At 33.6% G+C, this 27,281-nt stretch overlaps 1 long non-coding RNA gene across 1 annotated transcript; it reads right to left on the reverse strand.

Annotated features, from left to right (window-relative positions):
* Positions 1 to 4,928: 4,928 nt before the first annotated feature.
* Positions 4,929 to 16,957, reverse strand: LOC116584045. The gene is made up of 3 exons (XR_004283034.1): positions 16,941 to 16,957; positions 8,480 to 8,483; positions 4,929 to 4,989 (listed from the first exon to the last, which is right to left on the reverse strand). It is a non-coding gene; the product is annotated as an uncharacterized LOC116584045 (long non-coding RNA).
* Between the last annotated feature and the right edge of the window lie 10,324 nt (positions 16,958 to 27,281).

Below are 27,281 nucleotides of genomic sequence, written 5' to 3' on the forward strand. Positions count from 1 at the left end.
AAAATTATTAAAAATGGATCCAAGACATAAATGTGAGAGCTAAAACTATAATACCTTTAGTTGAAAATATAGAAGTATATCTTCATGATCTAGAATTTAGTATTCTTATATGAGACCAAAAGCACAAGGAGAAAAAGAAAAACAAACAAAAAAATAAACTAGACTTCATAAAAATTGAGAACAAAACTGCTCTTCAAATGACACTATTAAGAAAGTGAAAAGACAACCCAAAGAATGGGAGAAAATATTTAGCAAATCATAAAACTAATAAAGGTCTAATATCCAAAATATATAGAGAACTCTTATAACTACTCAGTAACAAAAACAAATGCCCAATATGGTAAATGACTTGAATAGACAGTACCTCAATAAGGACATGAAAGATATTCAGCATCCTTAGTCATTGTGGAAAAGCAAATCAAACCTCAATGAGATACCGTATCACAGTGTGTGTGTGTATGTGTGTGTGTGTGTGTGTATTTTTTTTTTTTTTTAAGAACATAAGTATTGGTCAGGATGTGAGAAATTGGAATGCTTTTACATTGCTATTGGGGAGGTAAAATGGTCTGAATAGCCACTCTGGACAACAGTTTGGCAGTTTTTATTATTTATTTATTTTTTTAAAGATTTTATTTATTTATTTGGCAGACAGAGATCACAAGTAGGCAGAGAGGCAGGTGGGGGGGAGGGGGGAGAGCCCAATGCAGGGCTTGATCCAGAACTCTAAGATCATGACCTGAGCAGAAGGCAGAGGCTTTAACACACTGAGCCACCCAGGCATCCCTGGAAGTTTTTTCAAAAAGTTAAACACAGAATTACCGTATGACCCAAAGATACCCCTCCTAAGTTTACATTCAAGGAACTGAAAAGAGGTATTTAAATATATATATACACAAATGTTTACAGCAGCACTACTTATAATAGCCAAAAGTGGTAATAACCCAAATGTCAAAGAACGGATAAAAAAAATGTTGTTGATCTATACAATTGAATATTATTCAGTCATATAATGGAGTGACATACAGATACATGCTACAATGTCAATGTGCCTTGCAAACATTAAAGTTGGTGAAAGAAATCAGACCTAAAATTTGCATTTTATACAGTTTCATTTATCTAAAATATCCAGAATAGGTAAATTGATAGAGATAGAAAGCTGACTCGTGGTTGTCAGTGACTGGGGGTGGGCTGGAGAGGAAGGGGGAATGGTAAGTTACTGTTTAATGAGTATGGGGTTTCCTTATGGGGTTATAAAAATATCCTGGAACTATAAAGGTGGTAGTTGCAAGCATCTTGAATGTATCAAACAACTCTGATTTAGGCACTCTAACATACTTAATGGTTACCTTTATGTCGTATTAATTTTACTCAATGAAAGGTAAATAAATAAAAGTAGCATTTTATCTAAAATGCTAAACATTGGTCCAGGAAGGTCCGGGACTGGTTCATCTTTGGACTGATTTCTGTGGGGAGTTAAGAGCTAAGAACCTTCAGTGTTCCCTGGAGGTTTCCTCTGTTAAGTCAGAGACTAACACTTCCCTTATGTGGGAGTCCTTGGGAAACTTTTCAACTGAATTTGCTTCTATACCTGACACCTTAGCCCATTCTCTGACCAAGCAGACTGCACTTCATAGAGAACTCGTACTATCTAACTTAAAATACATATATATATATATTTAATTTGTTTATTTGACAGAGAGAAATCACAAGTACACAGAGAGGCAGGTTTGTGTATTTTCCGCTTTAGTTTTAAAGTCAGTCATTTTCCCAAAAAGTTCTGCTCCCTTTCATTGAAGAATGTTATTAGAAATCAAGTTCTGGGCTCTAGGTGTGTTTGTTGCTCTTAGGGTTAATGTAGAGCATGAAATCATAATACCTGGCTTGTTAAAATGTAACATGGAAGCTGCTGGGGGCCAGGGAAGATTTCAGAGAAGGGCAGATGCCTTTGGAAGGCCAAGGTCTGTATGACCAGGTTGCCGTAGGAATGGCATGGGGAGTTGCTTTCCCCCAAATCTATCTATCTTTCTTTCTTTCTTTCGATTTTACTTATTTATTTGACAGACAGAGATCACAAGTAGGCAGAGAGGCAGGCAGAGAGAGAGGGGGAAGCAGGCTTCCTGCTGAGCAGAGAGCCCAATGCTGGGCTTGATCCCAGGACCCTGAGATCATGACCTGAGCCGAAGGCAGGGGCTTTAACCCACTGAGCCACCCAGGCACCCCTCCCCAAAGCTTTCTTAGCCCAAACAGGAACCCTGTGATCTAAGAGATGTCTGCATTGTCCCTTAGGCTGTGCTTAGCAGAATTTGTAGAACAAGCGGATTAGCATATGATATCTTTCCTACAAACAGATCCTCCCAGTTTCCGTATGACCCCTTGTCACACATCACTGCCTGAGAAACAGTGATAAAGACTTATCCTGAAGGCCCATAAAAGCAGGGGGCAAAGAACAACAAAGGGTCTTTGTCTCTGAGTGTTGACACCTTGCCTTCTTCTATCACAGCAACTTGTTTGGAGTAAACTTTCATCCTTTGTTATGGGGATTGCTGGCCATTCCCAGCATTTTGCTACTCTAGTGTTGTTGCTTCCAGACCCTTCCAGGTGACAGAACGAGAAATGTATGTGCATATACTACCTTGGGTACATGCAAACATATATAAATATGTGCATATATAACCACCTGTATCTATATTAAATTAAGCACAATTTCCTTCGGATCCCTTCAACTCGCTTTCATAACACCATGGGCCCTTCTAGCCTCCTCTCATTTCTTATCTATCAACTCTCACTCCAGTAGTGGGAAACCTGCCTCTCACCATCTGCCATTCCTTTATTCATTGCTCAATTCAGTACACATGTACCCAGTGCATGTGAATAGCAGCATCGGAACCAATGCATTATGAGAAATAGCTTCATCAACGATAGACTTAAAAACTTCACTCATTTCTAAAGTTACCTAGTTTAGTGCTTCTTTTCCCACCCTCTTCAGAGTGGCTCAACATTTAAAACAGATTGTTGCCCCTTTCTTCATTCCAAACAAGGTTACCACCAAATCCTAATTAACTTTTTAAATTTACATAAAGATTCACTCTTCATTAAAAAAAAAAAAGATTCATTCTTCATGCTCTAAAATTCTATAGGTTTTCACAAATAGAATGTCACTTATTGACTACTGCAGTATCATTCAGAATAATTTTATTTCCCTAAAGGAGTTCCTGTGCTTCAAGTACTTAACCCTTACCTATTATCTCCACTAGCAACCACTAACCTATTTATCGTCTCTGTAGTTTTGCCGTTATTAGAATGTCATATAAATTGGATCAAACAGTATATGGTTTTCAGACTGGTTCATTTAAACATATACATTTAAGATGAACCTGTGTCTTTGTAGCTTAATAGTACATTTCTTTTTGTTAAAGAATAATATTCTATTGCACAGATATAGATATACCACAGATGTTTTTATCCATTCACTTATTGAAGGGCTTATTGACTGCTTCCAATTTGGGGTAACTATAAATAAAGCTGATAATGACATTCCTGTGAAGATTTTCAAGTATACCTACATTTTCAGATGGTTTAAGTATACAGAAGAATAACTGGGGCCCCTGGGTGGCTCAGTGGGTTAAAGCCTCTGCCTTCAGCTCAGGTCATGATCCCAGAGTCCTGGAATTGAGCCCCACGTCCGGCTCTCTGCTCCGTGGGGAGGCTGCTTCCCCCTCTCTCTCTGCCTGCCTCTCTGCCTACTTGTTATTTCTATCTGTCAAATAAACAAATAAAATCTTAAAAAAATAATAAGGAATAATTACTTAGATGGTAAGACTGCTCAGCTTTGTAATAAATTGTTAATGTCTTTCAAAATGGTTTTACCATTTAGAATTACCACCATCAATGAGCAAAAGCTTCTGTCACTCTGCATGCTCACCAGTGAGTGCTATCATCAGTTTGTTCAATATTAGCCATTTTACCAGTATGTCATTTGTTTTAATTTGTGACTCTCTAATAATAAATAATGTTGGCTATCTTTTCATATACTTATTTTCTAATCTGTTTATCTTCTTTAGTGATATGTCTGTTCAGATTTTTTACCCATTTTTTTTAAGATTTTATTTACTTATTTGACAGAGAGAGAGAGAGATCACAAGCAGGCAGAGAGGCAGGCAGAAAGAGGTAGAAGCAGTCTCCCTGCTGAGCGGAGAGCCCGATATGGGGCTCGATCCCAGGACCCTGAGATCTTGACCTGAGCCAAAGGCAGAGGTTTAACCCACTGAGCCACCCAGGCGCCCCACCCACTTTTTAATTGTGCTGTTTGTTTTGTATTGTTCAGTAATTAAGAATTCCTTGTGTATCATGAATATAAGTGTTATCTGTGTGCTTTTCAAATATTTTTCTCCCATTCTATAGCTCATCTTTTCCTTCTCTAAACCACGTATTTAACACGAAGGTTTAAATCCTAACAAGTACTTTTTTTTTTTTATAGTACCTTTGTGTTACAACTAAAAGTACATTGCAAAACATAAAGATACTTATAGATGAAGATGAAAATTATAGTATCTTTCTCATCAGAAATTATGTAAGCATGGGTGGCCTGGGTGGCTGAGTGGGTTGAAGACTGCCTTCGGCTTGGGTCATGGTCCCGGGGTCCTGGAATTGAGCCCAGCATTGGGCTTTTTGCTCAGCAGGGAGCCTGCTTCCCTTACTCTCTCTGCCTGCCTCTCTTCCTACTTGTGATCTCTGTCAAATAAATAAATAAAACCTTAAAAAGAAAAGAAATTATGCAAGCAAGAAGAAAGTGGAGTGAAATATTAAAAATGTTGAAAAAAAAAGTGACTCAGAATCCTTTTACAATGGGATTTTTCTTGAACACTGAAAGAGAGATACTTCTTGCAAAAATACTTAAGAGGGGCACCTGGGTGTCTCAGTGGGTTAAAGCCTCTGCCTTCAGCTCGGGTCATGATCCCAGGGTCCTGGGATGGAGCCCCACATCAGCCTCTCTGCTCAGCAGGGAGCCTGCTTCCTCCTCTCTCTGCCTGCCTCTCTGCCTACTTGTGATCTCTGTGTCAAATAAATAAATAAAATCTTAAAAAAAAGTACTTAGAGAAATAAAAGCTGAGGTGTGCTCACCAGCAGATCTTTCCTGCAATCAATGATAAAAGATGTTTTAAAAGAAGAAACAAATTAAATTAATCAGAAATCTTACTTACTTTAAGAAAGGAATAGTATTAGAGAATAAACAATTGAAAATAAGATAGAGTCTATTTTGTCTATTGTTAATTGACCTAAATATAATGGTTTGGGACACCTGGGTGGCTCAGTTGGTTAAGCATCTGCCTTCCGCTCAGGTCATGATCCCAAGGTCCTGGGATTGAGTCCTGCATCAGGCTCCTTGCTGAGCAGGGTACTCCAATTCTCCCTCTGCCTGCTGCTCCCCTTGCTTGTGCGCGCTCTCTCTCTCCCTCTCTCTGACAAATAAATAAGATCTCTTAAAAATTAATAAAATGCAGTGGTTTATTTAAAGTAATAATAACAACAATGTGCTAGGTTATTATAGCATACGGACAAGTGAAATAAATGATAGACATGTCATAATGGATGGGAGGGAGGCACTGGGAATGCTTTGTTAAGTTATCTACACTCTTAACACCCTTAAGTTAAGGGAATGCTTGTTGAGTATAAGTTACCTACACTCAAGTAAAGCAGTATACGGTTATTTGAAGATAAATTTAGATTACTTTAAAAAAATGTTTTATACTCCTAACATGTTTTAAAAGAACAAGTTATACCTAAGTAAGGGAGAAAATGGAAACATATAATATGCTGTCAATGGGCTGAATTATGTACACTCCCTAAATCTATTATGTCGAAGTCTAAACTCCAGTAACTCAAAATGTGACTGAATTTGGACGTAGAACCTTCAAAGAAATGACTAAGTTAAAATGACACTTTTAGGAAGGGACCTCTTCCAATCTGACTGGCGTCCTTAGGAGAAGAGAGAATCTGGACTCAAAAGTAGATACCAGGGATTCATATGCATGGAAGAAAAACAGTGAGAACACATCAAAAAGGAAAGACTGAAATCCAAGGAGAGAGGCCACAGAATAAACCAACCCTGCCCGTATCTTGATCTTGAAACGTCTACCCTACAGAACTGCGGTTGTTTAAGCCACCCAGTTTATAGTATTTTATTATGGTAGCCCAAGCAAACTAGTACTATACTCACTTAAAAACTATAGAAGAGAGAAAAACAAGAAAAATAATGGTCTGTATATACCAAGTAAAGACAGACTGTCACAGTGGGTTAAAAGAAATTTATATATATATATATATATACACACACACACACACACATACACACACACACACTTATATTACCAAGACCCAGATAGAATAAAAGAAAGGGATAATGGAAGATATATCATGCTGACATTAATCAAAAATAACCTATACTAAGTTAAATTAGTTTCAAACAAAGCAGACTCCAGAAAAAGGAAAATTTTCAAGGATAAAGAGGGGCTTTACAAAATGAAAAAGACACCAATTCTCCAACAAGCCTAACAATTCTAAATGTGTACGCACCTAACAACAGTGTCAACATCCATGACACAAAACTGAAAGAACTTCAAGGAGAAATATTTGAATCCATTATTATAAATGAGATTTCAACACCTTTCTTTCAGTAATTGACAGATCAAGTAGGAAGAATATCAATAAGGATAAAGTTGACCTGAACATCACTATCAATCACCATGACCCATTTATTCCATATTTCTTCCCAAAATTTCACTTCCTTTTTAAAATATGCATTTTAATGTATCAGAAGACTCATGTATCCTCATTTCGTTAATATATTACTTATTTGTACTTCCAGATTGTTTATTAAGCTTACAAGATGATTTATAATTTCTTCTAGACTCATTCAAGAGCTCCTTGATATCCTCTTCTAATTTCATTTTATTGCTGTTTTGTATTTCTAATTTTACTATTTTTTCTTATATTTTACAAGAAGATCTACCTGATTAATTTAGTTTTGAAAGAATACATGGAAAATGAATTGTAGTAAAACATACAAGTTAGAAATTTTAGAGTTCTGTCCTCATTCTTAAAGTTTCATTGGCTCTACATTGTAGGTTTAAAATCACTCAGCAGAACTTGATAAACATCGTATTATGGTCTGCGAGCATGTAGTGTTGATAGTATTTGAGTCATATTAGCTTCCCTTTTATCTCTATTGATTTTTAAGATTTCCTTTTGATTTTTATAACATTAGGGTTTAGTTGAACATGAGTTTTTAGAACATTCACTGCTTAGTATTTCACAGAGCTTTTTGAAGCAAAATGCAAAGACTTTATTCAAACCACAGGACTTTTTATTGCTTTTTATTATTAAACAAATAATATTTATTATTTTCCCTACTTACCACGATCTTGATCCAGTCCTCTTTGATCTCCTATTACATGTATATTGGACCTTATTCATCTTACCTATACGTGTATCAAAGGATGAAAGTTTGGAATGTTTGTTTTCCTCTGCAGTTGTGTGGATTTGTTTCCCTGCCAGATATCGTTCCTGCATTTGGTTATTCTAAAAAATAGCAGAACTTATCCACATGTGTAGTCTTCTCTCTAAAGAAACTGTATGGGAGTGGGCTGGGAAAGGCTATGATAGCTGTGAATGTAGTCATTCCAGGATGCAGCAGAGGATTCAGTTTTCTCTCCTCTTCCTTAACCTCCTCTTTCCTCTTCCATTTCCTTCTTTGTTCCATCCTTTTCTTAATACTTTCCTTGCTTTCACTAGTATTTTTAGAGAGAATGATTAAATGTGCTCCAGTGCCTTGAATCAGATGTCCTTTAAGCAGTTCATTCTGGACCCTTATGAAAGAGTTTAAAGTATTTTGCATGTCTACTTCACATTTTTGTTGAAATTCTCTCAGATTAATCCCTAAGAGTGAACTAATGTGTTCTACTATAGTATCTATGAACATGACTGATTATGAAAATATAAAACCATCAACTATGCTGTACACAGTATAGAAGGTCTCATAATTTTGGTACTATAACATGCCAACCATAGCTTTTAGGATAGTGGTTCTTTTTGCCAATTATGGTTATCTGTCTTGCTTTTGAAGATATTCACTAGGATTAGCTTATATGATCTCTATATCATAGCATAAAAATCAACATATATTTTATCTGATGCAGTTAATGAAAAAAAAATACAGGTAATAGTATTTTTATTTTGCAGAAGGCAAGAATGAAGACTAGTCTACCAAATATCAATCCAAAATTCAAATCTTACCAATAGAGCATTCTATTGTCCCTATAAATTATATTTGAGTCATTACAATGAAGCCCAAATACATTCAAGACCACTGGTGGGTTAATTAGTTAATCTAAATAAAATATTACAGTTTGTTTATCTTTTTTTAGATGACTAAATGAAGAAATCCTATGCCTTTCACCCCCATCCCCTGGGGTCCTAGTACCCTTCTTTCTGAATGGTGGAAATAGTAAATAATAAAATATTTATTTGTAATAAAATAATTAGAAGGCAAAAACAAGATTAAGCATTGTGAGTTTCACCAGATTTTAACACCATGTTTTCAAGCGTTGAGTGAAAAATGGTTGAATGAAAAGTGAATTAATAAAATTAAGAGGAAATACATAATTATACAATCTGAGAACATGCCCGCAGTCCCAGGCTTCAGGAAGACCCAGAAATAAAAACCATTTGCTTGTATAAATGAACAACTGTCATTAAAACATTCAACAATTAAAGACAATTACCCCAAATTAAGGTTGTATAAGGTTGTGCTTGTAATCCTATAAGAGTATAAAAGGAAATTTTATGATTATAAAGCACTTGCCTAAATGATATAAAAATAATTAATGTTATATTTTATCACACCTGGGTCTGAACATTTGAATCTGATTATGAGAATAAACTGAGTTAACTTAGTATATCATACTGTTATTGGACATATCTGGAAACATTTTCCTGATCAATAAGCTGTGGGATTTGTTTTAATCAAATGAACACAGACCTGTGTACCCATTCTATGCTATCTGAACAGAGTTTCTAATCCTTAGTTAGCATTACAATCTTGACTATTATATTTCTCTCTAGAACTAAAATAAGAAATCCTGCCTTTTTCTATCAATAAACTCTCAGCGAATTGCTTCATTAGAACTGAATTATTAAACTTTGTATTTTGATTTATGCTTTCTTTTTTTCCTATTTTTTTTGACATCAGAAGTGATAGAAATAATTGAGTGCATCTAACTTACAAGCCACATTTTTAACTCCACTGTTCCATTTGTTTTTTTAAGACTTTGTATAGGAAGTCAGGTACCTGAATCTTTTTTAGCATTGAAATAAATATACTTTCAAAGTTGTCACTGAGGCTTTGGTCTGTTTTTACACTACTTTTGTGTGTGCACAATAATAGTTCATCACAGTGGATTGATGTTAAATTAAAAATAGGAGATGAAGGCTTTTGACTGATTACTGAAGAATGAGTAGAATATAACACAGTTTATGATGTGTTGAAGCTAAACTGACACTTTCTGAATCTTAGTTCTGTCACTTTTTATATAAGTAGGCAAGTTATTTAAACTCTGTTTCAGTCAACAGATATAGCTATTATAAGAATTAAATAGGTTAATAGATGTTAAGCACTAATAATCAAGCTGGGCACATAGTAAGCACTTAGCAAAAGAGCTAGCTGTTGTTGTTATCCTCTTGTATTAATATCGCTTAATATATTCTCCAAAGCTTATCACATTGCCTACTGGATAAGATCAGTCTCTTTTCATGAACTGTTAAAGTTCACGAGCAATGAGAAATATAACTTGGCACATCCTTAAGCATGCAGTAAATATTTGAGGAAGCAAATAATGTAAGATTAACCTGAAGAAGTTTGCAATTGTTCAGTTAGAATAATCTCAAAGAGGTGATGGAAATGTGAAGTTCCTTTCTAAGACTGAGGTCCTAATGTGCATCTCAAAGAATATTATGTTCACAAAGCCATTGCCAGCTAGTTTCTGTTAAAAGGTGACTGGTGGTAGTATTAGGTTGTGATCTCATGTATGGTATAATTTACTTTATACAATAACTGCTTGGAGCATGGGAAAACAAACACCCAAAGGATATACTACATTATGCTTACTAGCATTATATAAGAAAATGTAACTTTAGTGTAATTAAAATAGAAAGTAACAAATTCACTTTTAAATTTTATGAGCTCCCTAATATAAAACAAGCCAAAGAATCAAATCAAAATAAATAAACACATAAATAAAATATGCGTAACTAACTAATTAATTAATATGGATGATGTAGTTAGTTTCACAGATAAGTTAAGGTCAGAATCTCTATCGTAACTTCTACTTTAGAACAAAAGTAATTGAAATTCCATTGCTGAAATGTTGAAATAACTCTATTGCTGCCTGGGGAAGCTCTGTCCTGAATAAGACACTTAAAATCCACATGGTCCATGTTTTCCTGTATTCATAACAACTGGCCCTTCTCTATTTAAAAGTAAGCTATCCTTTCTGGAATTCCCTTTCTGTTTTGGATCAACTACTTTTCTGAACTATTGTCCTCATTTGTCTCCTCCTTTTTTAGTGGTGGCATAAGATGATTATATGTCTGCCCCAGCTGTTTCTAATTTAATGACTCTGGTTGTCTTTGGGAAATGACTTGGCAACTTTCCTCTTTTGTTTAAATGGAGGCAGAATGTTTTACTATGTAATCACTATACGTTAAACAAAGTTTCCTCATCCTACATTATGCGGATAAGACAAACACATGTTTTCACAGTTGGATAATAAGAGGGAGGAAAGCATTACAATTTAAAACTCTGTCTATTCTGTGAAAGAAAAGAATAGGTTTTACAGTTCATCAAAAAATATATATATATATCTAGTGGAAACAAACAGAAAAATTTTCCTTCTATAAATGTTGTTGAGTAGTTTTTCCTACATTGACTCTCATAAATAATACCAAGTATCATTTTTTTAAAAAAGTGTTCTAATGATATATGATTTTGTCTCTATTAAAAAAAATCAATCTATTTATGTCATCTGCCCATTTTTTTTAAACATAATTATCTGTTTTGTGTGTGTTGGGTTTGAGGAGTTCTTTATAGATCTTGGATATCAGCCTTTGTCCGTACTGTCATTTGGGAATATCTTCTCCCATTCTGTGGGTTGCCTCTTTGTTTTGTTGACTGTTTCCTTTGCTGTGCAGAAGGCTTTGATCTTGACGAAATCCCAAAAGTTCATTTTCACTTTTGTTTCCTTTGCCTTTGGAGACATAGCTTGAAAAAGTTTCTGTGGCCGATGTCAAAGAGGTTACTGCTTATGTTCTCCTCTAGGATTCTGATGGATTCCTGCCTCACATTGAGGTCTTTTATCCATTTTGAGTTTATTTTTGTGTATGGTGTAAGAAAATGGTCAAGCTTCATTCTTCTATACATAACTGTCCAATTTTCCCAGCACCATTTATTGAAGAGACTGCCGTTTTTCCACTGTATATTTTTTTCCTGCTTTGTCGAAGATTATTTGGCCATAAAGTTGAGGGTCCATATCAGGGCGCTCTACTCTGTTCCACTGGTCTATGTGTCTGTTTTTGTGCCAGTACCAGGCTGTCTTGGTGATCACAGCTTTGTAGGAAAGCTTAAAATCAGGCAACGTGATGCCCCCAGTTTTTCCTTTTTCAACATTTCCTTAGCAATTCTGGTCTCTTCGGGTTCCATATAAATTTTAGGATTGTTTGTTCCAGTTCTTTGAAAAATGTCAGTGAAATTTTGATCGGGATGGCACTGAAAGTATAGATGGCTCTAGGCAGTATGGACATTTTGACAATGTTTATTCTTCTGATCCATGAGCATGGAATGGTTTTCCATCTTTTTATGTCTTCTTCAATTTCTTTCATACACTGTTGGTAGGAATTCAAGTTGGTGCAGCACTTTGGGAAACAGTGTGGAGATTCCTTAAGAAATTAAAAATGGAGCTACTCTATGACCCTGAAATTACACTACTGGGTATTTACCCCAAAGATACAGATGTAGTGAAAAGAAGGGCCATCTGTACCCCAAAGCTCATAGTAGCAATGGCCACAGTCACCAAACTGTGGAAAAAAACAAGATGCCCTTCAACAGACAAATGGATAAAGAAGATGTGGTCCAAATACACTATGGAGTATTATGCCTCTATCAGAAAGGATGAATACCCAACTTTTGTATCAACATGGACGGGACTGGAAGAGATTATGCTGCATGAAATAAGTCAAACAGAGAGAGTCAATTATCATATGGTTTCACTTATTTGTGGAGCATAAGGAATAACATGGAGGACATGGGGAGATGGAGAGGAGTAGTGAGTTGGGGGAAACTGGAAGGGGAGACAAACCATGAGAGACTGTGGACTCTGAGAAACAAACTGAGGGTTTTGGAGAGGAGGGGTTGGGGTGTTGGGTGAGCCTGGTGGTGGGCATTATGGAGGGCATGGATTGCATGGAGCACTGGGTGTGGTACATAAACAAAGAATTCTGGAACACTGAAAAGAAATTTTAAAAATAGCATGCAATTTACATATATATTATATGTATTTTCCAATAAATCTTAAACACCATGAAAAAAAAATCAATCTAGTCTCGTACCAATAAATAAAATGGACTTAGGTTTTATTTAATGAAGGAGTTGAGGCATTCTCAATATTTATCCCTAAAATTATTGTTAGACTATAGAACTAGCATATATTTTGTAAGAAATTTAAAGTTCTTGATTCACTTGAATATAACATATATTACTAATTTCAGGGTTTTGATTCTCAGCCATAAACCAAAATGCTACCTTTTTGTCTTCTACTTACATCATCTGTGCTTCTTGATTTTGCATGTCTTCTTTCCTTTTGGGCACATTCCTGTAAATCACATACAACTGTGTGGATGATTCTCTGTATCCTACAGAGCTCTAGGGAATATTTAATCTGTAAATGCTTTACTAAAGCATTGTAAGGAAAGGAAGGTTTGGGTAGAATTGCCTCTACTAAGTAGGACTCACCTGAGAAATAATATATTTTTTTTCCTGTTTTTATTCCTGTCTTCAGGGACTGTATCTTTTAAGAAGAGAGTTGTGAAAAATGTGTATATATGCACATATATGCATATACATATATACACACATCTATATATACAGACATCTCTATATATAGTATATATATAGATATATACTGCTTCTCTACCTCTGCCCCTACTTGCAGGCATACACTCTCTCTCTCTCCAAATAAATAAATAAATCTATAAATAAATAAATAAATGCAAACATACATACCAAGATTCTGATGTCCAGCTTAGATTTTGAATGTCCATTTCACCACTTATGCAGGTACTTGAAAAAATAACTTTTCTTTTTGTACTTTTGTGTTTACCTTTTGTACTTTAGTTTTCTGATATGTAAAGTGGAGTAAATAATAACCTCTCAAATATACAGTGTTTTGAGGGTTGTCATGAAGTCTGTGAGATAATTCAAGTAAATGTCTTAACAAAACTTGTCCAAAAATAAATTTCAAGATCAATAATTATTATTGTTATTGCCTTATCATTATTTAAAAAAAGGTTACCTAACCTCAGAAAATTCAGTCTAATTGGAGAAAGAGGAGTTCACTGGCAATTTTAATAGAACAGGAAGGCTCCTCTGAGAATAATAAAAGAACAAAAGATAAATATACAGTGTATTCTCATTATCTTTCTCTGAATCCTCACAGTTATGAGGTTAAGGATAAACAAAATTGCTACAGCATGAAAATAATCACTAAGGAACTGACAATTTATGAAATTATTCTCTAGAAAATACCTCCCTCTTTCCCTTGCCAGCCACTTAACATTACTGAGTATCCCTGCTCTTCGTCTCAAATTCTTTATCTATCAATAACTCTGTTCACTTATAATAGTGTTCTGTAAACATTAGTCAATGCAATGCAAATGTAATGCAAATTAATTAGAAAGTGAAAATGCATATCCTGCAAGAATTACATTTTCATTATGTCAATAAAATTATATTTGTGGACTATTCCAGTCACATACAAAGCTACTGCCAAGTGCAGAACGTAAAAGGTTGAGCAGTTAACAAAAAGAAGGCAATAGTGATAAAGGTTATATGTTAGTTATTTTCCTTTTTAAAAGAATGCTTTAGAAGTCAAGCTTTAACAAAGCTCTTTGGGGAAACTGGTGAAAACTTCCTGTATTTTAGTAAAAATATACTATTATCCTTTTGTAAATATAATTGTGATAAAAGATATAATTTCATATGATTAGAAATGTTGTTAGAAAAAAAACCTATGCAAAATAGTAGCACTTTTAAAATGTATTTAAGAATCAGAATACAGCTGCCCCCTGTGCTGTCTTGCTAAAATAAACGAGTAGTAAGCTGAGTTTTTAGTTCAGTTTCATTGTAATGCATTTTTTTATTATCTACCCCCAAAATCCCACTTCACTACTGCCATTGACACTGTTCCTTACAAAATTTTAATTCATTTTAGGTGAATTTACTTCAAGTGTCTTTTTCCTATACCAACTGATAATGAGCAGCTCCTGCATTTACCTATTTTAGATACTCTAGTAGGTACAGGATCAGTTAAGAAGAAAGTTTACTTGCATTTGGAAGGACATGTACAACTTCCCAGGGAATATTTGTATGCTATGATAAGGAACTTAATCTTTAGGAGGCCATGCAGATGCATAAGCATGGGCACTGCATAATCAGATTTATGTCATGGAAAGAACATGTACGCAAGTTCCTGCCTGTGGCTGTTTCTCAACTCTCCTCTAATCCTTACTCCCGTAAACAGGTTTGATTGGGTGTAATGGACAATATCTTGCCTCAGTATCACTGTATCACTTGCTTTCTATCCTACAATCTGCTGAAGCCTTTGGTTATCTAACAAACCACTCAGTACTTATGCATGCATACGCCTGGAAATTCTGGAAGTAAATACTCCACGGAGCAACCCTTGGCCAGAGTGTAAGAACCACTGGATAATTACTCCTCTATTCTTCCAGCAGATAATTCTGAGACTCTCGGGGCATTCCACGGTGGTGACCAGCTAGATACCTCACCTGTGCCTCTGTTTTTCCCCTTCCCTTTTCATTCTTTTCACTTGATATCATGTTACCAAGTCAACTCCCTATGGAGAGGAATAGGTCTTATAGAATTCTAAAAGAAGAGAGAAGAAAAGGTATATGGTGATTTTCATAATTCAAGAAAATATAATAAAAGCCTAAACAAAGGCCATAGAATAGCTATGTATGGAGAGATGGAGTGAATTTTAAGAGATATTAAGGAGATAGTGTTTGGGCAACATATTAACTGATTAGATTTAAGGAGCAAGAAAAAGTATGGAGTCTAAGTGGTCTTGAAGAATGTGAGATGTTGGGGCACATTCTGAAAAATAGGGAAGGTTACTCTGAGGAAAAGATGATGAATTAAATATGAACACATTAATTTTGTGGCCACTATGTTTTATCTGTTTAAAAACATCGAGACATCAGTTGGATATGGAGGTTTCTGAATTAGAGCTTTTTTTAAGACACCAATGTGCACAGTAGTTGGACCCACTCATGTAGATAGGTCATCCACAATATATATAGAATAAGGTGAGCACAAAATTGAGGACTGAAATCTGGGGGATAAAATCAGGGAGGGAAGAAGTGGAGATCAGCAAGAGAATGGGATGATATTACAAGGAGTTAGATTCTTCATTAATCCAATTAAAACAAGTATCATTTTTAAAAAATACAGAAAATTTTAAAAAGTTTATAAATTTAAAGCAAAATTATTTAGAGAATGAGTCAAGAAAACTAAGAAATCTGGATTCAAATTACAGATGATTTGAATAAATCCAGCTGTCAAAATATATTTTTGTTTTTGTGAACAAATCGTATTTGAGCAGATAAAAAATATTGCTACAATAAAGTTTTTCAGAAATAGTGGTGTGTTTATTTGTTGATGCAGTCATTGATATGAATTTATTATATAGTTGTGGATTTTTTGGTAGGATTTGGAAGGGCTTGATGAGAATAAAGGTAAATTATGCAGTTATGACCACGAAAAAGGCAGATAAGAATGATTATAATTATAATCACCAATGCAACCAACCTTCATCAGTGACATGTTTGATTCCCATTTGTAGTGTACTAGAACAAGTATTTTAATTAATCTTGAAGCAATACAATGGAAAAACCAAACCTTGCTATTATACAACAGTTGTTCTGCAAGAAAATTATCATTACAAAAGGAGTTTTTGTAATTGGACTATATAATTTCATTTTAATCTTTATAACTGCTTGGGCATAATTTTTAAAGTATAAATACTATGTGGTTTTACAATTCCAAACTTATCATGCATACTTATTGAATGTTTTGATAGTACCAATTTGGGAATATATTATTGAGGTACAGAAAGAAGAGCAAAATAAGTAAAAAGTTTTGATCATGATATATTGCCTTTTTGAATAATTTGTTTTGTCCAATATCAAAAATGTGTCAAAGCTTTTATGGTAATGCTACTGTTTCTTTTTAATGTGGTATTTGATATTAATGCTAACAGACTAATTACTAAAATCCATTTTTTAGCTTTATATTTTAAGTTTCATAGTTTGGGTTATAGCCAGGAACATATTTATCATCTGCAAAAATAAAGCTTTTTTTTTTTTTTAAATTCAGAGTTTTCAATATACCACCAAGCTATGTCTCTTTTTTGGTAAAATGTAGAGATAAACACTAAAACTTGTGTCAATTCTGTGTTATATTAAGACATGTTAATGATTTAAAAATACAGTTTGGGAGGCCTCCTGGTGGCTCAGTTGGTTAAGTAGAAGGCTGTTGATTCTGCCTCAGTTCATGATCTCAGGATCCTGGGATTGAGCCCCATATTAGGTTCCACTCTCAGTGGAGAATCTGGTTCAGGATTCTCTATCTCCCTTTGCCCCTCTCCCTGCTCACACTCTCTTTCTCTCTCTCTTTTTCTAAAATAAATAAATAAATCTTAAAAAAAAATACAGCTCAACTGTTACCTGTAGCAGGTTGCAACAAGTTCCAAATGTATTCCATATACTCAACTTCATTAATAATATAGAAAATATTACTATTTAGAATTTTATATTTTATGAGTTAAAATCATTGATTTATATTTAATATGAACTGTTAATAATCTCATAAAATAAAATGTGAATCAGTTTTGTAAATTTGAGGAATAAATCTTCTTTATCTCTTAGATATGAATCTTACTCATCTCTATGTCTCTGGTAACCAGTATAGTGCTATTAGCATAGCAAATATCTTGGAATTTGTTAATGAATAAATGAAGAAAACTTTAAATTAAGAGAAATCAGACTATACAATAGGACTAAGTATCAGCACTAAATGTTCAAATAAAAACATACCATAGAACCTAATAGAAACATATTTTACAAACATAGTTAACACTGATTTTAACTTTACCCTTTATATATATATGGTCAACAGTAGAAAATTTAATAAACCACTACAATAGGCCTCGAACTCCTTTCTGTATTCTGAATTTTCACCCAAGTGATTTACTCTAGGATGTTCACGATGACTGCCTTTCAGTGTCTCGCTAAGCATACTCTTCATGGATAGTACCCTGTTCTTTGGGTTGTCTTCTGAGTCTAACAAAAATGGCATTAGTTCCTATTGATTTTACTTGGAGATTTGAATTTTTTCAATAAAGTTAATCTAATAAACTGATCTATGCTAAAGATAAATGTAATTTTCTCTAGCCAGGAACAGATATTTAACAGGTGCTTTCTAGAGTCAATAACTTAATCCAAAAATGGTGCTAATTTCCAAGATTTATATCATAATCATGGGTGAATTCCCTGAAAATGAAAAACCTAAGTAATATATGATGGCTACTTTTAAATATTAAAAGAATCCTTGATAATAGAAAACAGATATATTTGTTTTGAATTGCTATAAAGATGTAATTATTGGGTATATTTACATGGAAAAAGTATCTTCAAGAGATTGTTTTCAATTAGGGTTTCGCATAAATGGTGTTGTTGCCTTATATGAAGTCTATGTCTTTAATGTTACTTTGTTTCTCTAGATTTCATTCAAGATCTCTTGTGCTATAAATTCTCTAAGGAAGATGACTTGTCTTCTAAGTCATTAAACTACCGATATTTTAGTGCAGGATTCTTTGTTTTGTTTTCTAGTTGTATACATTGCACTTTCTATCATTTATACCTTGTTGAATTCTCTGAAGACTTGTCAAACTCAACAAATCTTAAACTGAATTACCTTTCTTTTCACTTCCATTTCTTTTTTTTTTTAATTTTATTTATTTTATTTGACAGAGAGAGAGATCACAAGTAGGCAGAGAGGCAGGCAGAGACAGAGGGGGAAGCAGGCTCCCTGCTGAGCAGAGAGCCCGATGCGGGGCTCGATCCCAGGACCCTGAGATCATGACCTGAGCCGAAGGCAGCAGCTTAACCCACTGAGCCACCCAGGCGCCCCACTTCCATTTCTTTAAAAAAAAAAATCTTTATTCTAAGGAATGACACTCATCTATCTTATTGCCCAAACCAACATTCTGAATAGGTTTTCAATATAATGGAGATTTAAAGAGGCTGGTGTTTGATGTCAGATTATCCAAATTTGAAGATTTGTTATTTGGGAATTGGACAAGATAATTCAGTACTCTGAGTATTTCTCCCCATATACAAAATTAGCATATAATTACATTGTTCTTAAAGCTATTTTAAGGATTAGAGGAGACAATCCCTATAAAGTACTTAACATATATCCTTTCTTATAAAGCACTTAATACATATCATTTACATAATTTCTTATATGTATTAATTTAGTCATCTCTTATCTAATCAGTTATAATTTATAAACTTGCTTTTTAAATGATTATTTTGTCTTTCACTTTACTTTCCTCTGCCTTTGGTTTTCCAACACTCAGCAATTTTAATACAGAAGCTTCCTAACCTTCTCTAGAGTTTTCCTTTCCCATATACTTGAAAAGCCATGACCAGATTATCTTTCCAGAATATACATCTATTATCATCCCCCTATTTGAATTGCATCAGTAATGACCTCCTATCTTGAGATTAAATTCTAAACCCCTTGGGAAGGCATCAAATTTTTAATTCTACTCATCTCTTAGTTCTCCCACATGTATTTATTTCATAACTCATTATACTAAACCACTTGTACTCATTTGAATGTGCCAGATTTTTTCACAGATTTTTTTTACAGTTTGCACACACTGTTCTCTTTTTATTCTATTGTCTTTGCCTTATTTCTTCTAAAAACAACAACAGTAACAACAAAAATCTATAACCTTCCAAAAACTGTTATTTTGTCTTCAAGCTGGATGAGGTTCCTTTTCTCCATGTCCCCATAGCTTTGTGTGAAAATATCTTAGGTTGTTTATAATGTCCAGGTATTGTTATGTACAACATGTTATCTTGTATTTTTATACTTATGTTATTTGGTAGTTCAGAATGAGAAGGGAGTAAGGGCAGAGACTGGACATTCTAAGTGTGCATCATAGTGCCTGGGACTTACTCAGGGTACAATAAATGTTTGCACTTATTCTCTGCAATTATTCAGCCCAGAATTACTGAGTTTTAAAGAAAAACACTGCTGGATGTTAGATATACAAAACTGTTATTTTTAAATCTCTTGTGCCCCTTAAAGTTAAAATTTTAATACATTGTTGACACTATGAAAAAATGAAGCACAACTAACTATGATACGGGAGATTGATCTTCATCTCACCACGTGTGAGTATCACAGAATTTCTGCTGACCCCCAGAAATGTGTCAGAGAGATTGATCCTGTTCTCAACATCTCTAACACCACTTCCTTTAACAGTATACTTCAGAAGTTACAGATATTTTCATAGTTTTACACCTCTTTTTAGATCTTCACAGTTGAGACTGCTACGTGTCTGTAATACTCTTCAGCTCTGTATTTTTTGCCCAAAGTGTGATAAAATGTCTATATAGTGGCCCATAATTTGTTGAATTGTTCTTGTGAGTAGGTACAAAAAATCATAAGCAGAAAAAGCCATGTATTTATTCTCTCATTTCCAAATCAAGAAATTTGAAATATAGCTATGTAAATCGATTTTACTGGTATATATACCCAACAGAAAAATTTAAACTGTAAATCTGATTGTGAAGCTGAGGAAGACAAAGTTTCTAACTCAAAGAACATATTTATTCCTCAGGATTTTCTTGGAAAAAATTAAGATCATAATCTTATGAACAAAAACATATCTATATGTAGATATCTAGTGCAGTAATTGCATTTATTCAAAAGAGGTAAAATTATTTGAGTGACTCATCTGACTAAATTTTTAAAAAAATCTAAAACTTATTTTTAATTATAAAGCATTTCTTTATACATTGGAATCAGTAAGGATTTGGTTATTTTCAAAATTATAATTCCAGGACTTTATTTCCATTCTGTTAGAAAAAAAAAAAAAAAAGATTATTCCCACTTTGCTTTTTTCATGTAATTTTTAGTCTTAGGTTACAAAACTAAGAGCTGAGAAAAGGCAATTCAGTTCTTATGTGTCTAATTTTTGAACACTTTTAAAAAAAATTTTGGCAATATCTGAATATTTTTTAAACACTGAAAATACTTTGTGTAAGTATAATAATAAAAACAATAGAAATGTTCTACAATAGTAAATAGGACTTTTAACAACAATTATCTTTCTATGTTAGTAAAGAATATTAAAGACTAGGCCCAAACTAAAATGGACTAAAAATGATGAAAGGAAAAAAATCTGTGTGCTAACCTATAGCTTGATCTGCTTACATACTTATAAATTAATTTTAATCTTATAATCCCCTATGTTTAGACAATAGAATATATTGGTGGTGAGCTATTTGTACAATCACAATTGATTCTAGCCATACTTTTCCTCGTGAAAACATATTGTATGAAAATATAGACCTTGGAAAACCTAAAGTATAATCTCCTTATATATCTTATGATTTACTCCATAAATCAAATGAATCACTTCTGCTTTCAAAATAAAATGGTAGCTCAACCCAGTTTATTCACCCATTCAACAAATATGGACTGTTGTACCTGTCCTGTGTTCAGTATATTAGAAATGTCCTAAGAATAAAAAAATCAAGCATGGTTTCTGTTCTCACAAACCTTGGAATTTAGTGAAATAAATAGAGTAATATTTTAAAAACTACTAGTGTAAAGAGCACTTTTACAATTTACTAGTATAAATTGCAACTTTTATAAAAATTCTCAAGAGTAGGTTTGATATAGTACTGTGAGATCCAGGGCATCTGACTTATTCAGAGAAATTAGTGTCTTCCTTCAGGAAGGCTAGAAACTTAATTGATATTTGAAGGATGATTAGGAAGAGTAACAAGTCATGGTAATAACCTCTACAAAAGCACAATGAAAGAAAAGGAAACCAGTATGGAGAAAAATATCAATAGTGAGAATTATTTAGCAATTTTTTTTAGACTAAATACAAATTACAAAATGTAATGAGAAAGGTAAAAGAAAATCTACAAAAGGTAGAAATCAGAATCAACTATAAATATAGAGAGATTCTAATTTTAATTAGATTTTTTTTTAGAGTATGAACCCCCAAAAGCCAAGGCAATCTTGAGAATTAAAAGCAAAGCTGGAGGCATCATGCTTTCTGATTTCAAACTATATTATAAGATATAGCTATTAATGCAGCATGGTATTGACATAAAAACAGATGCCTAGATCAATGCAACAAAATAGAGAGCCTAGAAATAAGCTATGTAAATGTGGTCAATTAATTTATGACAAAGGAGCCAAGAATACACAGTGGGGGATGAGGAGTCACTTCAATAAATGGTATTGGGAAAACTAGACAACTACAAGCAAAAGAATGAAGTCTGACCACTATCTTATACCACACATAAAAATTAACTCAAAATGGATTTAAGACTTGAACATAAAACCTAAAGTCATAAAACTTGTAGAAGAAAGCATAGGTAGTAAGCTACTTGACAGATGTTAGCAATGATTTTTTAATCTAACACCAAAAGCAAAAACAACATAAGCAAAGATAAACAGGTGTGAATACATTATATCTAAAAATTTCTGCACAGAAGATAAAACCATCAACAAATGAAAAGACATCCTACAGAATGGGAGCAAATATTTGCAAATTATATATCTGATAAGGGGCGAATATCCCATATATGTAAAGGTTCAAACATCTTAATAATGAGAAAAGTGGGCAGATGGTCTGAATAAGCCTTTATCCAAAGTAGACATACAGATAGCCAACTGGCACATGCAAAGATGAATCATTACTCATCAGGGACATGCAAGTCAAAACCAAAATGAGGCATCACGTCACACCTATCAGAATGGCTAGATCAAAAAGACAAGAAATAACAAGGGTCAGTGAGAATGAGGAGGAAATGGAAACTTCACACACACTTGTTGCACATGTAAATTGGTGCAACCACTGTGGAAAACAGTCTGGAGTTTCCTCAAAAAATTAAAAATAGAAATACCATGATTCAGTAATTCCACTATTGGGTATTTGTTCATTATTTACAAATAACCAAAATATGGAATCACCTACCTTAATATCCATGGATACATGAATGAATAAAGATGTGGTATGTATTACAATGGGATATTACTCAGCCATAAAAATGAAAGAGAGTTTGCCATTTGCAACAGCATGGATGGACCTAGAGGGTATTATGCTACATGAAATAAGTCAGACAGTGAAAAACAAATACCATTTGGTTTCACTTACAAGTAGAATCTAAAAACCAACCAAACAAATCAAACAGACTCTCAAATACAGAAAACAAGCTGGTGGTTATCAGAAGGGAGAAGAGTGGGGGATGAGCAAATAGATAAAGGGACTGAGAGATACCAAATTCCAGTTATGGGGTGCCTAGGTGGATCAGTCAGTTAAAGGTCTGCCTTTGGCTCAGGTCATGATCTGAGAGTCCTGGGATGGAGCCTTGCATTAGACTCCTTGCTCCGAGGGGAGCTTGCTTCTCCCTCTCCCTCTACCTGAAGATACCCCTGTTTGTGTGCTTTCTCTCTCTCTCTGTCACATAAATAAATAAAAAATAAAATCTTTGAAAGAAAATCCAGATATAAAATAAGTAAGTCATGAGATGAAAAGTTTAGCATAAATGATACAATCAACAATATTGTACTGACATTGTATGTGACAGATAGCAAGTACACTTATCATGGTAAGCATTGAGTAATGGATACAATTATTGAATCAATAACCTGAAACTGATATACCATTGTATGTCAATTTTACTTCAACAACAAAAAATGTAGACTAGATTTTGATATATGGCATGACAGAGGTCCTGGGAATGCTCGTGTTCTCTTTGTTAATGGTGCCTCTTGTGTGTGTGTGTGTGTGTGTGTGTGTGTGTGAAAGAGAGACAGAGGGAGAAAGAGATGGAGTCAGAGTAAGGAGAAAAATAGCAAATGTGAGATGAAGTACCAAAAAAAAGTGTGAATGTTATATACTTTTCATAGAGGGAATTTTTTTTTTTTAGTTTTAAATTCAATTTAATGAGACTACATTGTTCTTTTCCCCCTTTTCAATATATTTTCCTTAAGCAGCAGTTGCATGTTTTCCTTTTGGCAAAAGTAGAGATGTAACATATTCTATCAGGTGACCATATTAAATATTTGATTTTCTTCTCAATGATTCCTTTTTCTAAGATCTTATACTACAAATAAATATTAATAATTGTCCTCAGCACTAAAGTTGAAATTTTTCTCCACATCACATCTATCTTCCATTCTGAAAAATAGTATTTGATTCTTTTATTATCTGCTAATGTTTGTCATAAATAAGACATACTTGTCTAGAAGAGAATTCATAGATTGTGGTTTCCTGCCAAGTTTCATTGAGAAAGATAGATATATAATGCAAGTTTTCAGTTAATCCAGTCAGTCAGGCTGTATAGCTGAGTTGGAGATTTCATTTCTCTTATTTCAGAAAGCAATTATTCTATGTGAAATATAAAGATTTTAATTAATTATAGAAAGTACTCATTATCTCCCATCTTTTTTAAAATTTTTAAATTCAATTAGGCAACATATAGTACATCTTTAGTTTTTGGTGTAGTGTTCAATGATTCATTATTTGTGTTAACACCCAGTGCTCATCACATCACAAGTCCTCCTTAATGCCCATCACCCAGTTTACAACTTGAGTATTGAGTATGTATTTGTGTTACTTCAAAACATATTGTTCTCATCAAATTGTTATACAATGTTTTCTTTCACACATCTTTTTCTGTGAAGTAGAATATGCAGACTCTGCTACAATTATTTGAGAGTTCATAAAATAGGTTAAATTATAGCCATACTTATCATTATGATAAATGGGAAGATAACATAGACTTAATTCACTACAAATGTTTAGCTCTAAAACATTGATGATGTGTCCTTTAGATATATGTCTAGATATAATTTTAATGTACTACTATACAGTCAATATTATTCTATTGGTTAATCTTTATTATAGTAATAATAAAATTGAATTACTAACATTTTTCACTTGAAATTTATTTTTTTCTAATTCACACTATCTTTTTTTTTTTTTTTTTAGTTCAGGTATATAAAATAATTCTATCAATCTAAGTGCTCTCCTTTGATGCAGAAGTTGTGTGCGTGCCTTAGCTCAGGTTGCCATAACAAAATACTGTAGGCTGGGTGGCTTAAACAACAGAAATTTATTTTCTCACAGTTCTGGAAGACGGAATTCTGAGACTTTGGGATGCCAGCATGGTTGAGTTTTGGTGAGCACCCTCTTCCTGCTTTGTTCTCACATGGCAAAGAGAAGGGAAGCAAGCTCTCTGGTGTCTCTTTTTAAAAGGACAATATTCTCATTGTGAGGGTCCACCCTAATGAGGTCATCTAAATCCCAAAGGCCACCTCTCCATCACATGGGGATAGGACCTCAACACATGAATTTTAAAGGGACACAATTCAGTTCTTAGCACATGCATTTTTAAAAATTTATTCAACAAATATATATGTAGTACCTATGTACTGGATGCTCTTTTATGCTTAAGCTCATTTTTTTCTCAGAAATGTTCCTATTTTCCAAGTACACAGGCTCTTGCTATACTTGACTAAATTTCAGCAAAACACAGATGAGTAAAAAGAAACTTCATATTTCCTCTTCTTCACATTAAAGCAAAACAAAACAAAAACTCATGACATGTACGGTTGTATACTATGAACAGTGCATTATAATAGAAACTTTAAAATCTGTACATATTTGTATTTATATAACTATGATCAAGCAACTTGAGTATATTCAATTTGAATATATTCAACTCAACTCTGAAGTTACTGAACTCGTATATGAATATAACAGCATGTAAACTATATTAGGAATTAAAATGTAAATATTCTTGTTTGTATTGAAGAATGATAAATACTTGTCATTCTTATATTATCTAATATAAAACTATTATCTAATATATACAATTATTATATTATCTAATATAATAAAAGGTTATTGAGCACAAAAAGTATCTATAAACATGCTAGGTCTATAATTTATTTTACCATTACTTTTACTTGCCAGAAATGTACCTACAAGTCAGATTTCAGAATTGAATTAGAAATTCTTTTTGATCCCTTGGAATTAAAACTGTCTATTTGATATAAGAATAGATTACTTCACTATAATTAATGATAATTATAAAAACTTCAAGAAAAGCTGAACTGTTTTTCTCTTGATTTTTCTTACAGTATAACAAACATTAAAAGTTTTAGCATAATAGTTACAAGAACAGAATAGTTTGGAATTGAGATAGTTGGAGTTTATATTCTCTCTAAAATTTACAAGCTGACCATTGGAATATTATATAAGTCTCTTTGTTCATTTTCTTCATCTTTAAAACTAAAATTATAAAATGTAATACTTATTATACTCTGTATTTGTTTCCTATTGCTGCTCAATAAATTGCTACTAATTTGGTGGCTTGAACACAAATTTATCTTAAGATTCTAAAGATCAGAAACCTGAATGAACCTCACTGGACAGAATCAAGCTGTCAGCAGGGCTGTTTCTTTCTGGAAGCTCTAGGAAATAATCCCTTTCCTTAACCATTCCTAGTTTCTAGGGACTCTTGCCTGTGGTCTCATTCTACCTTCTTTTTTTTTTTTTTTTTTTTTTTTTGCACCTGACTATGTATTTTTATTTTTATTTATTTTTTTATTTTTTTATTTCCAGCATAACAGTATTCATTATTTTTGCACCACACCCCGTGCTCCATGCAATCCGTGCCCTCTATAATACCCACCACCTGGTACCCCAACCTCCCACCCCCCGTCCATTCAGAACCCTCAGATTGTTTTTCAGAGTCCATAGTCTCTCATGGTTCACCTCCCCTTCCAATTTCCCCCAACTCCCTTCTCCACTCTAAGTCCCCATGTCCTCCATGCTATTTGTTATGCTCCACAAATAAGTGAAACCATATGATAATTGACTCTCTCTGCCTCCATCAGAAAGGATGAATACCCAACTTTTGTAGCAACATGGACGGGACTGGAAGAGATTATGCTGAGTGAAATAAGTCAAGCAGAGAGAGTCATTCTACCTTCTAAGTCAGGAATACCAAGTTGAGCCCTTAGAAAAAATCACTCCAAATTTGCTTCCCATTACATTGTCCCCACTTCTTCCATCTGACATATTTAAAGAACACTTGTGGTTACATTGGGTTTACCTGGGTAATCTAGTATAATCTATTTATCTTCTGATTAACACTCTTAATTTTATCTGCAACCTTAATTGCCCCTGATCATATAACATAAAATATTTACAATTCTCAGGAGGCTTAGAATATGCACATTTTGGGTGGGGAGGGTATGTTATTCTGCCAACCACATATACATTCCACATGCCGGAAGCTATACTATATCCTTCTGAGAATTAAAACTCATAAATTAAAGTTATGGAGTATGCACTTCATCTTCACAGGAACCTATATTTATGGTATTATTATCTTCACTTTACAGATTATTCAACCGAACATAATATTAATAAGTGCCTCAGAATATCACATCTAAATATAGAGATAGTGTCAGGATTAAATGATATATACAAAATTCTCAATTAGGCTTTAGCACTCAGTACATCTTTTTTTTTTTTTAAGATTTTATTTATTTATTTGACAGATAGAGATCACAAGCAGGCAGAGAGGCAGGCAGAGAGAGA

This window comes from Mustela erminea, chromosome 2 (genome assembly GCF_009829155.1).
Source record: "Mustela erminea isolate mMusErm1 chromosome 2, mMusErm1.Pri, whole genome shotgun sequence".
Lineage (NCBI taxonomy): Eukaryota > Metazoa > Chordata > Mammalia > Carnivora > Mustelidae > Mustela > Mustela erminea.